Source organism: Cricetulus griseus, chromosome 9 (assembly GCF_003668045.3).
Source record: "Cricetulus griseus strain 17A/GY chromosome 9, alternate assembly CriGri-PICRH-1.0, whole genome shotgun sequence".
NCBI lineage: Eukaryota > Metazoa > Chordata > Mammalia > Rodentia > Cricetidae > Cricetulus > Cricetulus griseus.
Window position 1 is genome coordinate 13567758 of NC_048602.1, and position 18373 is coordinate 13586130.

General features: G+C 35.4%; 1 pseudogene; it reads left to right on the forward strand.

Moving 5' to 3' along the window:
• Positions 1-8382: 8382 nt before the first annotated feature.
• LOC118239320 overlaps positions 8383-18373 on the forward strand; it is a 38236-nt pseudogene continuing 28245 nt past the window's right edge.

The following is an 18373-nucleotide window of genomic DNA, read 5'->3' on the forward strand; positions in this document are numbered from 1 at the left end:
CCCATGGTTCAGGGGGGTCTCTCTTTCTCCATTTGGTATAGGCAGCGCCTGTGGATTAGGTGGTTCCTTTTTTACTCCTATTGGGGGTAAGGCCAAATTCTGATGGTGGCAGACCCAGTGCTGAACGTTTTCATGTGGAAATGTTGTCTTCATTTATCTGGAGTTTCAGTGGTTATGATGGATATGAGATGTGTCCCGTGATACTAGGCTTTAGAGTAAAAGGACCTCTGGTCAGTGGTGAGGGTTGGAATTTCGGGCACCAAGACACATACCTCTCCATGTGTGTGGGGTGGCAAAGAATCCTGTGGCAACAGATTATTGGTGGATACTTTGGTGTGTTGGGATGCATTCCCCGGGTCTCTGGGGTTACTGTGGGCAAGACTGCATAGTAAATATACTCCAGGGAACTAGGGCCTAAAATTTATAGGACTACAGTGGGGGAAAAGGCACTTACTTTGCCTGGTATGGGTGGGGCAAAGGCACCAATGATGGCAGATGTGGTAATGCATGTTTTCCTGTGTCAACCCATTTCTATTAATCTTTGGCTTTGGCTTATGTAGGTGACACCATGGTGTCTTGCCTCCCTGGTGGATACATGGTCTCTCTTGCCAATGTCTTCCTTCTCTCTGCCTCTTTGTTTGGAATTCCTGCCCAGCTATTTCTGCCTCTCCATGTCCAATAAAACTATATTCTTCAACATATATGACAAATACATGGACCCTCCCAAAAGACAAAATATACAAGATCTCCTGACCTAACTGGTGTGGGAGGGAGAAGGCTAGGAAGAGATTGGCGAGAGGAGAAAGGGAGGAGGGAGGAGCACATGAGTGGCTTGAAAGTCAAGGTGAGGGAAGGACAGAAAAGGAGATCAATAAAAGTTACACTCTAATGGAGGGAGCCATTAACACTTTAACAACCATAGCATTAGGGGCAGTCCCACAAGGAAAGTCCCAAAAGGAAAACAGCAAAGAAGAATCTAAGCAGCAATGGAATGTGTACATTTACTGACCTTCTCCTTAAATTTCAATGATGACTACATTGATTAATATCATGGAACTTTCACATATTAACTGACATATCTGGATGCAGAGATCCACAGCTAATCACTGTGCCAAACACCTGTATTCCAGTTCTAAGGAGGGAGTTGTGATAATATGAACAAAGGAGTCAAGATCATGTTAGGGAATCACAAAAAAAAAAAACAGCTGAACTGAGCATGTGGGACCTCACTGAGTCCAGACTTGAGAGCTGGGGAACCTGTACAACAGTGAAATATTCCACCTGAATGTGGGTGACAGTGGTGGCTTGGGTAGTTTATGGGGCTGCTGGAAGTGGAACCATTAAGTATCCCTAGTACACAAACTGGCTATAGAGACCATTACCTATAGAGGGATACATTACACATCAGAGATACTGAGTGAAAGGCTTTGGTCATGCCCTAAATTATATAGTTTACTGTTGATGCCTCATCTGAGTCCTCAACTTCTCTGAGGAGTGGATGGGGGTAGATTGGGGAGACGGTGGAAGAGTAGTTGGAGTTAAGGGATTGGAAACTGGAATTGGTAGGTAAAATAAAACTGTTTAAAAACAAAAGTAGACAAGAAAAATCAAAGGGAAACATGCACTCACAGCATACAGAGGGATATTCCCCATCTCTATACCATCTATTAGAAATGACATTGAAATTGCTTTTACATATATAAATATTTTAACAAGCTTTAATCCAATTACAATTCTTATGTTGCTTCAAAAGATTTTTCATGTGGTTCAAAGAGGTAACATAGTGTATAACTACTGTTTATTCCCCAACACAGACAGAGGAAAGCATATTCTGAAAACTACAATCCAATTACATATAACCACCCAGATATAGTCAATAATTATACAAATGTATTTTTACACTTATAAAAGAAAAGGCATGTAGTCTTAACTATTCCTCTTTTTATTTGCTCTTCCACCAAACTGTAGCCTCCCTACACTGACTTAATACATATTTAATTTCTCATTCTTCTTTTCAGCATTAATAATTTTAATTATCCTTTTTGTGGAAAAACCCTACATACCCTCCATCACCACTGGCCGCATAATAGGTACCTATATTCTATAGACTGTATATAGAAAACATAGTTACCAAAATCTTAATTGCTAGAATCCATGAAATAGAGAAAACATGCACTGTTGGTCTTTCTAGGATAAGTCACTTACAATAATGTTTTCAGGTCCACCCATTTAAAACCATTATGTGAAATACCAAAAATAAGTGATAAAAGTGGTAAAATTATTAGTGTGTTATCTAACAAAAATTAAGTCAAAATCACTTAGATATTTTAACATATGACATGTCCTTAAGCTGTACAGAAGAAAAAATAAAAACTTCTCAAGAAAAGGCAACTTGATGGATTCAGTGCAGAATCCCATCACACTTCTGAGAAGGACAAACACCAATAAACCTACAATTAAATGACAAAATGGAAATTTTCCATGACAAGAATACATCAAAATCATTGTCTAACAGGATCAGGAAATTTTAAATGTTTTTTATGACTGCTACTAAGGTTACTGCTAGATTCTGTTCTGCTTTGTGGGTTTTATGTGTGTGTATGTGTGTGTGTGTGTGTGTTTTATTATTGTCATCATAAATGTCCTAGGTTCTTTAATGTGTGACATATTTATATGGTTTGATATTGCTTGAAAATACAAAATAACCTATATTCTTGAGGAATTATTAAGAAACCTTGCTGCTATTTGCCTCTCAATCTTTCATTTTTTATACTGACCATCCATCTGTCATAAGTGAATAATGCTCCTGAAATTCTGTTTCCAAATTGATAGTGTCCCTTGTCTGTGAAATTCTCAATCTAAGTACTTTGGGCACCTAATCAATGGTGTGTGAAAGAAAATTTCGCTGTGCCATAGGTTATGTCCATTATTGCTTATTTAATGTAATATGATGAGATCTCAAATCATATAGTCATTAGAAAAAAAGCTGGACTAAAATTCTCTAGTTATGTATTTGTTTTGCACATACATATATATATATATATACTATAATATATAGTTATATATACATATATATAATTTACCAACACACACATGATATATTATCACATTTTACACACACAGTATGCTATATTTATATACATTTAACACACACACAACCCAGCACACACCATATATATATTTACACACACATATTTTATGTGTATATATATATTACACACACACACACACACATATATATATATATATATATATATACATTTAAACACACATATATAATATATATATGTATATATACATTTGGAAAATACATATGTAACAATAAAAATTATCAAATGCCAGTTATATTATTGAAGAGGAAATATTGAAACATTTGGAATGAAAGTGACTGTGATAAGCCTGACTTGAATTGGTGTATTTATATTTTAATTAAATTTAGGTTTAAAAGTAGTTTGTGAATTCAACATTTGAAATCTGAGTTCTCATATTTTATTTTGGATTTCTAAATTTCACTATACTTTGTAAATATGAATTTTATACAGTATATGCTTTTCACTAATTCAAAAAATTCTTAGGTATCTGAAGAAATTGAAGTCCTATACAATTACCGTTATGATTGTGGAGATTTTAAAACCTTCTCTCTTCATGTCCATAAAGCTTTATGGAATGGATAGGCATTTGTTGGGCATGATTATTTTGCTGTTTTCTGTTTATTAGTCACATTATTTGAATAACAACTTATTCCCATATATTAATAATAATCATACAAAGATCTACTTGTGATTTATTAATTTAAATTAGAAAAAAGCCTGCTTCACATGTCAAACCCTGTTCCCTCTAACCTTCTCCCCTGCACCCCAACAACCACCCACCCCATACCACTTCTACTCCCCAGGGAAGCTGAGGCCCACCATGGGGATCCCCAAAGTCTAACATATGATCGAGGGCATGGACTAGGGCCTCCGTCATGTGTCCTGGCAGAGAGAGCATCCATACATATGGAATGTGCTACCAAAGTATGTCTGTATACCAGGGATAAATAGTGATCAACTACTAGTGGCCACTTTGATTGCAGAGGCCTCACTGACACCCATGTGAAGGGGTTCTGGGTCATTCACATGCTGGCCTCCCAGCTATTATTCCTGGGTCTATGAGCACCCCTTGTTCAGGCCAGCTGTTTCTTTGAGTGTCATCAGCTCTGTATTGACCCCTTTGCTCTTCACTCAATTCCAGGAGTTCAGTTCAGTGGTTAGCTTTGAGTGTCTGCTTCTGCTTACATTAGACTTTGATGAACACTCTAGGATGGCATATAAGGTAGGCATCAATCTGATTTTTGGAGAAGGGCATTTAAGTTATCCTCTGCTCTATTGCTTAGTTTGCCTGATGGTATCATCCTTGTAGATCTCTGGAAATCTCCCAATTGCCACAACTCTCTCTTCAAATATATAATGGCTCTCTCTATTATGATATCTCCTATCCTGCTCTTCTTTATTCTTCCTCCAACTCAAACTTACTGGTCCTACATTTTCTCTTCTCCCCTCCCCTTTTCTATTCTCTTTCTTCCACCTACCTTTCCCCTCCCCCTATGCTCCCAGTACACTCAGGAGATCCTGAGCCTTTCCTCTTCTGCAGTATAACATGCATGATTCTCTTAATGTTCTCCCTGTTTTCCAACCTCTGGTGGTGTGGATTGTAGGCTGATCATTTCCTGTTCCATGTATAAAATCCATAAATGAGTGAGTACATATCATGTTTGTGTTTTTGTGACTGGGTTACATCTCTCAGGATGGTTTCTGCTAATGCCATCCATTTGCCTATGAATTTCAAGATTCCATTCTTTTTTTTCCTGTTGAATAGTAATCCATTGTATAATGTAGGACATTTTCTCTATCCATTTTTCAGTTGAATGGCATCTAGGTTGCTTCCTGGTTCTGGATATTAAAAATAATGCTGCTATGAACACAGTTGAACAGATGGCTTTGTTGTATGAATGTGTATCTTTTGGGTATATACCTAAGAGAGGAAATGGAGGATCTTATGGTATACTGATTCTCATTTTCTCCAGGAACCTCAATACTGATTTCCAAGTTGATGTACAGGTTGTCACTCATAACATCAATGGTGGAATGTACCCCTTTCTCTATATCCTCTCCAGCATAAACTGTCCCTGGTATTTTTGATTATAGCCAGTTAGACAGGAGTAAGATGATATCTCAGAGTTGTTTTGATTTGCATTAACCTGATTGTTAAGGATGTTGAACTCTTTCTTAAGTGTCTATCAGACATTTTAGACTCCTCTATTGAGAATTTTCTATTTAGTTCTGTACACCACAATTTAATTGGATTATTTGGCGTTTTGAGTCTAGCTTTTTGATGTTTTTTAATTTTGTAAATCAGACATTTGTGAATAACTTTCTGGAAGTTTCTTTATTGTACATGGTTGTTTTTGGCTAGTGTGGGTCTTTTGTTTTTCCATATAAAGTTGAGAATTGCTTTTTCAAGGTCTGTGAATAATTGTGCTGGTATTTTCATAGGGATTGCATTGAATCTGGAATTTGTTTTTGGCAAAATTGCCATTTTTACTATTTTGATCCTACCTCTCCAAGAGCATGGCAGGTCTTGCCATTTTCTGGAATCTTCTTTTATTTCTGTCCTTAAAGACTCAAAGTTCTTCTGATACATTTGTTTTACTTGTTTGATAATCTTTACCCCAAAGTACTTTTTGGGAATTGTAAAGTGTGATAATTTCTTTCTCAGCAAATTTATCTTCTGCATATAGTAGGACTACTGATTTTTTTAGTTAATCTTATATCCTGGAACATTGCTGAAGGTGGTTATCCACTGTACAAGTTCCTTGGTAGAGTTTTATGGGTCACATATATAAACTATCATATCATCTGCAAATAGTGAATGTTTGACTTCTTCCTTTGCAGTTTGTATCCTCTTGATCCCCCTTTGTTTTCTTATTGCTGTAGCTGGAAAATCAAGTACAAGTTTGAATAGATATGGAGAGAGTTGACACCCTTGTCTTGTTCCTGATTTTAGAGGAATCAGGTTGATTGTCTCCCATTTAGTTTGATGTTGGCTGTTGGTTTTCTGTATATTGCTTTTATTATGTTTAAGTACGTTCCTGTTATCCCTGATCTCTCCAAGACATTTATCATGAAGGGTTGCTATATTTTGTCAGAGGCTTTTACAGCATCTAGTGAGATGATATTATTATTTTTTTTCTCAGTATACTTATATGGTGGATTACATTGGTGATTTTCATATGTTATACCATCCCTGCATCCTGGAAATGAAACCTACTCAATCATAGTGTATGATTTTTCTGATGTGTTCTTGGATTTGATTTCACAACATTTTATTTAGTAGTTAGTTTTACTTAAAATTTATGAGGTATCATGGTCTTTAGTACTCTTTCTTAGTTGTATCTTTGTGTGGCTTATGTTCCAATGTAATTTTAGCCTTGTAAAAAGAGTTTGGAGGTGACCCTTCTGCTCCATTTGTGTCCAATGGTTTGAGGAGTACTGGTATGAGCTCTTCTTTGAATTTCTGATAGAAGTGAAACCTTCTGGCCCTGTTTTTTTTTTGTTGTTGTTGTTGTTGAAGACTTTTGGATGAATGCTTCTATTTCATTAGTAGTTATAGGTCTACTTAAATTACTCATCTATTCTTAATGTAATTTTGGAAAGTGATATCTATCAAGCAAATTGTCCAATTCCTTTACGTTTTCAAATTTTCTGTGTTCAGGTTTTCAAAATATGACCTGAAGATTCTCTGGATGTCTTTAATGTCCATTGTTATGTTCTCCTTTTCATTTCTGATTTTGTTAATTAGCATACTCTTTCTCTGCCTTATGGTTAGTTTCGATAGACTTTTGCCTATCTTATTGATTTTCTCAAAGAACTAACTCCATGTTTCATTGATGCTTGTTTTCTTTTCTTTTTTCTAGTTTATGGATTTCAGCCCTCTGTTTGATTATTTCCTGGCATCTACTCCTCCTGGATGAGTTTTTCTTTTAGTTCTAGAGCTTTCAGTTGTGCTCTTAATATTCTAGTGTGCATATTCTATAGCTTCTTCATGTGGGAACCTAGTGCCATGAACTTTCCTCTTAGGACTGCTTTAAAAGTGCCCCACAAGTTTGGGTATGTTGTGTCTTCTTTGTTGTGAATTGTAGGAGGTTGTTACCTTCATTTTTATTTCTTCTTGACCCAGGAGTGCTATAATTGCACATTATACAATTTCCATTAGTTTGTAGGATTTCTGAAATTTGTTTTGTTGAATTCTAACTTGGCATTATTCCAATTTTCAGTATCTGTTGAGGTTTGCTATGTTTCCAAATATGAGTTCGGTTTTAGAGAAGGTTCCATGTGGTGGTGAGAAGAAGTTATGTTCTTTAGTACTTGGATAGGATGTTCTATAGATGTCTGTTAATCCAAATTGGGTGGTAACTTCTGTTATTTCTTTGTTTCTTTGCTTAGTTTCTGTCTGGTAGACCTGTTTAGTAGGGAAACCGAGGAGTTGAAGTCTCCCAATATCTCTGTGTGGTTTTTAGTGTGTATTTGGATTTTTAGTTACCCAAATTTTTGTGAAAGTGGATGCAATTATATCTGTTACATAGATGTTTCTAATTAAGACTTATATTGATGCATATTTCCTGTGATGTGTATGAAATTACCTTCTAAATCTCTTTTGATTAACTACAGTTTGAAGTCTATTTTTTTTCACTTGTAAAATTTATAATTCATTGTTTTGAAAGGTTTTATTTGTCTAAATTAATATTGCATTTTTGAGGTAAATAGAACATTTTTAAACATGGATAATAATTTGCTTTATTTTCTAAAAATATGTTTATAGTTTTTGGTTACTTAACATGTTTAAAGAGGTCCCATTTAGATATTTCATATTACATAAAACACAATTTCATGACATGGCATTCTTCTTGTTTTTCTTGTTTGAACACTGGATTCCTTATGGCCATATTTGTTTTTAAATGATCATTTTATTGCTTTTTTTAATAATCTGTCTCTCTTTCAATGACTATGTATTAGCATTATTAATTATAATTAATCATAGGAAGTCTATATATGATTTTTCATTTCTAACACTATATAATATGCTTTGAAAGATGTTATTGATCCAAATTAATAATACAATTTCCAAGCAAATAGAACATTTTATGTGATTAATCCATTTGCTACAATACACATTGGAGTCATTTTATGTATAAGTTTCAATATATTTTTGCCTAATACAAGATAGTCATATAAATAACTTCTTTCATTTCTTCCAGCTTTGCTTTGTTATCCAGTTCAGGAGTGGTTCCCAAAAGAGTGTACACAGGATACTGCTCAGGAAGAAATATTAGGCAAACCATATATGAAAGGCTCAACTCTTCAAGTTCATCAAAGAATACATACTGGAGAGAAACCTTATACATGTAATGAATGTGGAAAGTGTTTTACACAAGGCTCATCTCTTCAAGTTCATCAAAGAATACATACTGGAGAGAAACCTTATAAATGTAATGAATGTGGAAAGTCCTTTTTGAAAAACTCAAACCTTCACACTCATCAAACAATACATACTGAAGAGAAACATTATAAATGTAATGAATGTGGAAAATGTTTTACACAAGGCTCAACTCTTCAAGTTCATCAAAGAATACATACTGGAGAGAAACCTTATAAATGTAATGAATGTGGAAAGTGTTTTACACAAGGCTCAAATCTTCAAGTTCATCAAAGAATACATACTGGAGGGAAACCTTATAAATGTACAGAATGTGGGAAGTCCTTTTCCAATGGCTCAGGGCTTAAAGTTCATCAAAGAATACATACTGGAGAAAACCATATAAATTTAAAGAATGTGGAAAGTCTTTCACATGAGGCTCAGCTCTTCAAGTTCATCAAAGAATACATTCTGGATAGAAACCATACAAATGTAAAGAATGTGGAAAGTCCTTTACGACACCCTTAACACTTAAAGTTCATCAAAGAATACACACTGGAGAGAAACCTTGCAGATGTAAAGAATTGGGAAGTCCTTTACCAATGGTTCAGATCTTCAAGTTCATCAAAGAATATATACTGGTTAGAAACCTTACAGATGTAATGAATGTGGGAAGTCCTTTACCAATGGATCAGATCTTCAAGTTCATCAAAGAATATATACTGGCTCGAAATCTTATAAATGTAAAGAATATGGTAATTCCTTTTCTTCAGGCTCAACCCTTAAGTTCATCAAAGTATACACACTGGAGAGAAACCTTACAATTGTAAAGTATGTGGAAATTCCTTCTCTTCAGGCTCAAATCTTAAAGTTCATCCAAGAACACACACTGGAGAAAAACCTTACAAACTATGTGTCAAATCCTTTATCGAAGGATCAAAACTTCAATCTTATCAACGATTACATAAAAGAGAGAAAAGTTATGTGTAAAGAATGTGGAAAGTCCTTTATTGCAGGCTCAAACTTTAAAATTCATCAAAGAAGACACACATGCGAGAAATCTTACAATTTTCAAGTATGTGGCAAGTCCTTTACCAAAGGCTTAACTCTTCGAGTTCAACAAAGTAAAGACAATGTACAGAATCCTTACAATTTTCAAGTATGTGGCAAGTTCTTTACCAAAAGCTGAAATCTTGATGTTCATCAAAGAATACACAGTGGACAAAAACCTTAAAATTATAAAGTATGTGGCAAATCTTTTAAACAGAACCTCAACATTTCAAATTCTTCAATAATTACATACTGGATAAAAGCATTACAATTACAATGCATGTGGCAAGTCCTTTACTATGAGCACAATACTTAAATTTCATCTAAGAATACATAATAGAGAAAAAGCTAGAAATATACAAATTGTGGAAAGTTGTGTATGTATGATTCACATCTTCATAGACACTACAAGTTTGGAGAAGTCAGAATCCTTAATATTTAATGAGTACATTATATTCTGTCCTTTACACATTGATTATCTCTGCAATAACTCAATACATTCATACATGAGAGAAATCTTATAAATGTGAAGCACATAGGAAATCATCTTCAGGGTGCTTAAATGTTAACAATCACCACAGAATTCAAACTAGAACACTACAAAATTTTAAAATGTGGCAGGTTTTATGCAGTACTCAGAAAGTCACACCTAAGAAATCATCATTAACAGAAACCACACAAATGTACAGTGTTTTAAAAAATTCTTAAAAGAATCTCAAAATTTAGAGCACATATGAAAACTCATGAAAGAGAACAACTCAATACTGACCCAACACTCATGCAAAAATAAGGTCCTTTATAATGTGAAGAGTGGAAGGAAACATTTAGCATGTGTTCAAGCTGAGTGCCATTATTCATCCTTATAATCATTGTAATTTTAAGAGCATTCTATCAAGAAATAAATGGTTGTTCACAAAATGATTCTTGGAAAACCATCTACATATGCAGCAATGTATCTGCCAGTGCTACACTGAAATCATGTACTAAAATTATATAGGATAAATTTGTCAAGATTTGAAGGCACACATAATTTAAAATGTTAATACTTAGGCCAGGAAAAGTTTACTGATAACCATCAAATTCAACCTCGCTTCATTAAGTTCTGTATATTTTATCAGACAGAATAATGAACTTTTATTGATAATCACTTTTATATAGCTATCATTGTGTTGGTAGTGTTTGATATTTTAGAGAATTTATAATGTATACTGATTTGAACCTAATGTTTGTAACCATTTTCTCAATGATCAATAAATGGAATGTAACTTGTATTCAATTACTGCTGACATGGAATGCGGAACATCCATCTTATACCAGTGTAGGGTAATAAGTGTCAGGAATTGCAATACAAAAAATTGCCAGAAAACAAAACTTGAAAATACAGAATAAACAGCGTAACGTAAACTGTAAAGGACTGAATCATTATAAGTAGATGTGGGGGGATATGGCAAGATTATATGAAATCCTGAGTGTCTGTATGAGTGAACTTCAGCTGTTTATATGGGAAGAGTTAGATCTAAGACCAGACACAGAAACATAGCAAAAAATGCAAACTAACTGAAACCTAACTACCCTTCATTGATTGAGGATATGAACATTACAAATCCTCCTGTGTTTTTGAGAGAATGTTGATTGATATTTTATTATAAATACTGTATAGACTATTTTGCTTTCTTCAGATACTTAGGCATCACTAGTTGAAGGATATAGAGTCTGAAAGTACTGAGATGAGGCAAGAATGCCTACCTGCATAGCTTTAGATAATAATCCTGCCACTCAAATATCAACCAATCTGTACTAACTCTTTGAATGTATTTGCATGTTAGTATTACAGACACAGAGGTTCTGTGGTATGTATGTTTCCATTCAGAGAGTTTGGAACACTAGGTCCCAGCATTTCTTTGGGTCCCTTTTATATTCATGTATATTTTTTATTCTAAACCACTCCACTTAAATGTGTCACTGGAGATGTACTGGACAGGAATGCAATATCCCAATTGTCTTTAATTAAAAAAGAAATAAGATATTTGAGTGTTTAAAATTGATTGTATTCACAATTTCTCACTAAGAAAAACTTTCTGATTATTAAGTACTAATGAGTCTGAGAGTACGATTTCCCCAATAAAATTTCCTAAACAGAAATGAAAAGCAACCATTGACAATTCTACCTATTCTTAGAATATGTGCTAGTAAACAACAAAGTACTCACCAGACAAGTAAATAAACTGTAACTAATGTTCAAAACTGGAAAAATTGTCATACTAACCCAGAAACTATTATTTCTTCAATATTTGATGTCATACTTTGTGCATGTACATGTCAATTTTTATCTCTTTTTAAACTTGACAGAAATTTAATTTTAATTTATTTTAATGAATAGATTGCATTATATTCATGCATGTAATAAAACAATTTGTGTAAAGCAGAAAACTCTATACCATTTAAATCTGTTCCATCATTTGTTTCCAGGAAAAAAATAATTTGTGTCCTATATAACTGAAGCATGCTAGATGATTACCCTAGAAAAGACTACCTAGAAATTTTTTTGGATACTACATTGCATATTACTGGTTCAGCCATATATGAAGGCAATTGCATAAGTCATTAAGCAATCACAGCTGCTTCAACAAAATCTAGCTAAGCTGAGCCACATGATTGTTGCCCTGTCATTTTTGGTTTTGTGATTGGCATTTTGCATGTTTAGGGAACTAATAATATTAGTGCAATTTGGCGATATTAGATTATTTGGAAATTTCATATGAATCATTTATTTTTTTTCCCCAGAAGTATTGATTTTATAATTTTCCAGGAGGCATCTTCCCCTCCCAGTTTTAGGGAGAAAGCCTTCTAGTGGAATATTTACCTTACAAATTGGAGGTTTTGACATAAATACAGAGAAGCCAAAGGTCATTTTATGAGACTTGCAACATCTGTCCCAGTTCTTACTCAGGAACAAGATAATAAAAGCAAAAAAAAAAATGTACTCAATACGTTTCAGTTGTCTAGAGTAGTTGGCTGCAGATCAGATTGTAAGCCTCTTCCCATTGGACAATCAGGCAACTAAGTGGCATATAGATCAACAAAGTTCAACTAGCTAAAGAGCAGTGGCCTTGCAAAGAGGTTGGTCCACGATCAACTCCAAGGTATGGGAAAAATGAACAAATACATCTAGGTTTAGATTTTTCTAGCAGAATCGAAAATAAGGAAACATACATTTTCTCATGGAAACTTAGTCTTTCACTTCATCTGAAAAAAATCAACTGAAAAATCTCTCTATAGCCACACAGCTAGATTGTTTCCATACAACTGCATATTTTCTATACATACTTATATCTATTTCCTGCATAGCCTTGCCTCTCTACACACAGTCATCATCTCTTTTCTATACAGCTTAGCCTTTCTTGTCTCCACACCATTACAAAGCACCACACAGTTACAGTTTTCCCCACAAAGCCACACCTCTTTCCTCACATTAGACTCTCTTACATATATGTCTCTCTTCTATACTGATACATGTTTTCTACTTCTCTACCCACTGAGCAACATCATCTCACATTTTCTTAAACTTCTTACATCTTCCACACTTCTCTATTCTCTCAAACTTTCCCTCCACACTCAGCTACATCTTCCCTACAGCACATTCCTGTCATCCATTTCTCAAGTCTCTGTGCACATGTCTCTTGATTTCTCTGCACACATCTCCTGGTCTCTCTTGCACAACTCTCTCACCACATACCTTTCTTTCTCCATTGTTCTCTGTTATACCTAGATAATCATCTTCTTCCAGAGGAGTATCTCTGAACAAATGGGAGTAATATTTTGACGGTCACTAATCATTTCCTCAGTAACCAACATGAAGAATCACAACTTAATTCCAGTCATGGAATGTAACACAGACCAGCCAATGAGCAAACTTTCATGTACCTCTTATTATTCAGTTTTCCCAGACAGTGAGTGAAATTGAAATCCAGCACTTGATTATTGCATTTTTTCTCCCTCATATCAGTCTTAGGGAATTTAGTTTAACTAGCTTAAATAGAATCATCCAAGTTCTCAGTAGCTGTACACTTTACCTTAAGCCCTGTGCTACTGGAGATTTGTCCTAATGCCAGCACTATTTTGCTATGTGGATTGTCAATTATTTAGAGCACACAGATGTGTCGTTCTGTCCCTCTCCCTCTTTATAGTTTTGTCTCACCATAGTCCCATGATAATCAATACATTTAAATTTATTTTTCCCAACAAACTTAATTTTGTTTGCCCTTTTGAGACAAAGTTTCAATATGTAAGGTAGGGTACCTACCTCAGTCTTTTAAATTGTTCTTAAATTTGGCTCTTATTTACAATGTCTCTTCTATTCACTGAGTAATTTTGGAAGCTTATATATTTCCCATAACAGAATGTATTATGAAGTGTTTCTCATCACAGTCCATAAAATGCTTCATTTTAAAAGTTTGATGACAATCAGGTATTTAGCTAGACCAAGTCTTTTTTTTCTTTTTTTTGTAATGATACCTTTGTCATATACTATTTTTTAGGGTACATGTGTGTCTCATTGTCAACCTGCTGGTTGAAATTTCCAATGAAATAACTCTCATAGTCCCTGTTTCTTACTGTTTTATTTTCTTTTGTTACCTTAGGGCAAATAAACAGCTTTGAGTTGCCATCACCAGACCAAAGCCTTGCCAGACCTTTCCAACAAATCATTACCTATTCTGGCACATTTCTTTTCCATGCAAATTTTGCAATATTGTTTGTCATATTTCATGAAAATTCTTCTGGGACATTGCTTGTGTTTGATTGACGGTCTTGGGGCAGGATTTGATTCTTTCCAAATCATGTTTCCTCAAGTAAGGACATGGTCCCTAAATTAATATTTATCTTTGAAAATGGGAATCAGTCTACCACAAGATCCAGCAATTCCACTGCTAGACATATACCCAAAAGAAGCACATTCATACAACAAGGACATCTGTTCAACTATGTTCATAGAAGCACTATTTGAAATAGCCAGAACCTGGAATCAGCCTAGATGCCCATCAGCTGAAGAATGGATAGAGAAAATGTGGTACATTTACACAATGGAGTACTATTCAGCACACACAACAATACAAAAAACAATGGAATCTTTAAATGTGAAGGAAAATGCATGGAATTCGAAGAAACCATTCTGCGCAATGTAATCCAATCACAAAAAGGCAAATATGGTATGTACTCACTCATATCTGGATTTTAGACATTGAGTAAATCATTACCAGCCTAAAATCAACACTGCCAGAGACACTAGTAAACAAGGAGAATGTAAAAGAGACAAACATTGTCCCCTGGAGAAGGGGTAAGGGTCATGATCTTCTGAGTAAATTGAGAGCATGAGAAGAGGGAGGAGGGAGCTACAAGAATGACAATGGAAGAAGAGGAAGGAGGCAGAGGTCATGAGGGATCAGAAAGTTTGAGTCAGGTATAGATTAGAAGAAAGGATATGTGACAGGTAGGGTTTTAGCTGGGGGGTCTTAGGGGCAGAAGGGAGGGAGAAAGGAACAGGGACTGTCATGTAATTCAATTTTGTCTCTAATTCAAATAAAAAAAGAAAAAAGTGCCCTGATAACCTCCCATTCTTCTCTCCCTTTATGTCACTCTCTGTGTGTTTCTATCTCTCTCCCTCTCTCTCTATCTTTCCTCTATCTCTTTTCTCTTGCTGTTCCTATCTGCAGAGGCTGGTATCCCCCCTTTTTGTTCTCCCTTTTATGATCTTTTTACCTATTAAAAACCCAAGGCTTTTACACTAAAAAAAAATACTTGGCTTTGGTTTGATCACATGATTTTTCTTCTGCTATGCCAAAAAATTGATTTACATGAATATATGTTTGTGAGTTTGAATTTAGTTTCTAATACTTCCTGTTACAGTTTGTTCCTATCTTGTGTGCAGGATTAGTTTGAAGGCTGGGGGGAGGGACTGAGATGGCCAACTTCCAGGGTTCCTCTGGTAGCCACCAATCAAATGTTCATGACTTTGTAATGTGGGAGTACAGAATAATGTAACATCCTGGAATTCCAGTCATTCAGATTCAGAAAGATTATTATGGCACCAGTAATATGGTAAACAGAAACTTTGTCTAGATTTTGGGTAATGGTTTGTATATTTCCTTTGGGGATGGACAAGTTTCTCAATACCAGAAAACACTGAGAAAATAACACCTGCAATCTGAATGGAAAGAATGAATTTTCCAGGAAGTGCTAAAGGATATAAACTGCTAGCATCAGTAAATGATATTGCAGCTTATGAACTCTCTGTAAGATCAAACCAAATAAATCAGCCAGCTTTCCAACAGAATCAGGAGAGAGGGAGACAAAGAGGTACAGAGAGCATGCATTAATTGTGGGAAGTAGGTATGAATAAAATGCATTGTGTGCATTATGAAATTGTCTAGATCAGGTACAAGACAAAATATTTAGATTAACTGAAACCAAGAAGACAATTCCCTGTCAGGTTATCTTATCTGAATTTGTGATTTCAGATCCTCATCTCTTATGTTTGCTGGTACTTGAACCCAGGATATCATTCAGAGTAAGCAAGTGACCCCACCCTGCCTTAATCTGCCAGCTGTAGCAAATGTCATTTTACATAAAGTAAAGCATAGATATAGCTTCACTTTTACAAACCAGGATGACATTTCCTAGTATTAAGCTCACAAACACAAAACTGTGTCCAAAATTTGATTCAGAATATATTCTCTTGTGTTGCCAGAACTGGTCCGTTGCCCCAGACTGTTAAGAAACTTTTCTCAAAAGCTGTAAAATTTATTTTTGTACATGTTTAATCAGACAATTTCCTAATGAGATTGAAAAACTAGAGAAAGTGCCAAGAACCAGCTAGAAATACAAAGGGATTCCACTAATATGACAACCAGATGAGATGGAAATGTTGGGTGAAACCAGAGCAGAAAGCAGGAATCCACTGTCCCAAGCACATAGGTGGATCTTGGTACTCTCAGCACAGCACAGCAGGGATAGGAAGGACTTGAGTTGCTAGCAGGTGACTAACTGGCTTGTCACAGCATGGAAAACACACACATAGGTTATTTAGGCCACTGACAAAGGTTTCTGAGCCTTGGAAAATTTCTGGAGGTTTGGACAGTGCAGATGATACTCCTGCCCTGGGTAACAACTACAGCCCCACACCATGTTTTCTGGATACAATACATGCATGATTGGCAGCAATGAGAAAAAATACAATTAAGAAAGTCAGCACCACAGAGGAAGAAAACCATACCTAGGAAAAGAAGTAGCATTCATGGAGTAAATGAAAAATGAATTTGAAGCATATGTAATAGACACATCACAGGGATAAACACAGTTATTCCATCCAGAGAACACTAATAAATCAGCATGAAAGAAAAGCCAGGGAAAGAATCTGAACCCATGTGTCTTGGTAAATGCCTTTAGTGTCAGTACATGAGATGTAGAGATAGGGGGATTTCTGTGAAGTTGAGTTCAGCCTGGTCTACCCAGCCATTTCTGGAACATCTAGTTCAACATTGGGAGAACCACGCTCCAAAAATGAAGAGAGAAACTGTTCAATTGATTGCTATCATAAAGTTAAATAATGTGAGACAAACAAAATAATACAGAGGATTGGCTTTGTGGCATCTTATGCTGCTAGTTGCAAATGCTGTCAAAATTCACCCTTCTCTTAGAAGGCCAAGTATATAATATGAAAAAGCTGCTCTCAAACTTTAACCCGACCCTTTTAGAGAGACTGGCTAAATCTGGACATCTAGCTGTAGAGATTGCCAATGCGGGGTAAAGTAGAGGTAGGACATCATTTTCTATCCGGTTGTCTTTAACAACATCATAGACATGTCTCCTGGAAACGACATTGCAATGGAATTGTTTACGCCACTTCTAGAAAATATCCCAGGAGCAACATTCCTCTTAGTTTGTTCAATAGTTTAGAGGACCCAGCAGGAGGAAGAGGAGGTCCAGAGCCAAATTGGTCATTTGAAGACGTCTTCTTTTGTGTGTGTTCTATTGCATTGTGTATGCATTTTCTTCATTTCAACCCCCCCTTGTATGTGTGCCTCTGTGTGTGTGTGCGTGTGTGTGTGTGTGTGTGTGTGTGTGTGTGTGTGTGTTTGACAATGCCAAGTGTTTTTTTGCGAAATATCTTTCTAGATACTCTAAGTGCCTGACATAATTTATAAGTAGTAGTAGTAAACAACACATTATGTAAACAAGTTTTATTAGGATTTATTTGAAATATTGTTTGGGGAGGAATAGCCAAAGCCATCCTGAGTTGACCACATTGTGTGTGTTCCTTGGTTTCCAGGAGAAGGAAATTTAAAGCTCTAAATCACTGTGCTACATGGGTGGAAAAATCCCCACTGTCCCATTTTGTTGGTTTTTGCTGTGTGCATGGTTTATATAAAGGACAAAGGTGTTCCAATTCACAACATTTAGTCAATCTAGATGTTAAAGTGGTTGCCAGTGCAAGACAAAGTAGAAGTAGTAAAACAATATTTTGTAATTTTGTGTTAAAATTTTTCATTTTACGTTAAAAATTTTAATTATTACTCTCGTTACATGTGTGCCGTTTACTGGACTGCTGTGTACATAATAGACTACAGTCCTTACTTGAAACATCTGTTCTATCTAGATGTTTAGAAGTGCCCAAAGTTTGTTGAATGTAGAGGTATTAAATATTACTTTGTAAATATCTTCTTGCTAAAATTCATGAAACGCTGTCTTTGGGAGTAGAATTATGAACACCTCTGTGACCAGTAATGTATGTACATGATCAGTGCTCAGGAGGAAGTGCTGTGAGTCAGCATGCTAGTGTTTTCATACGGGACAATTTTCAGATGCCATTTTC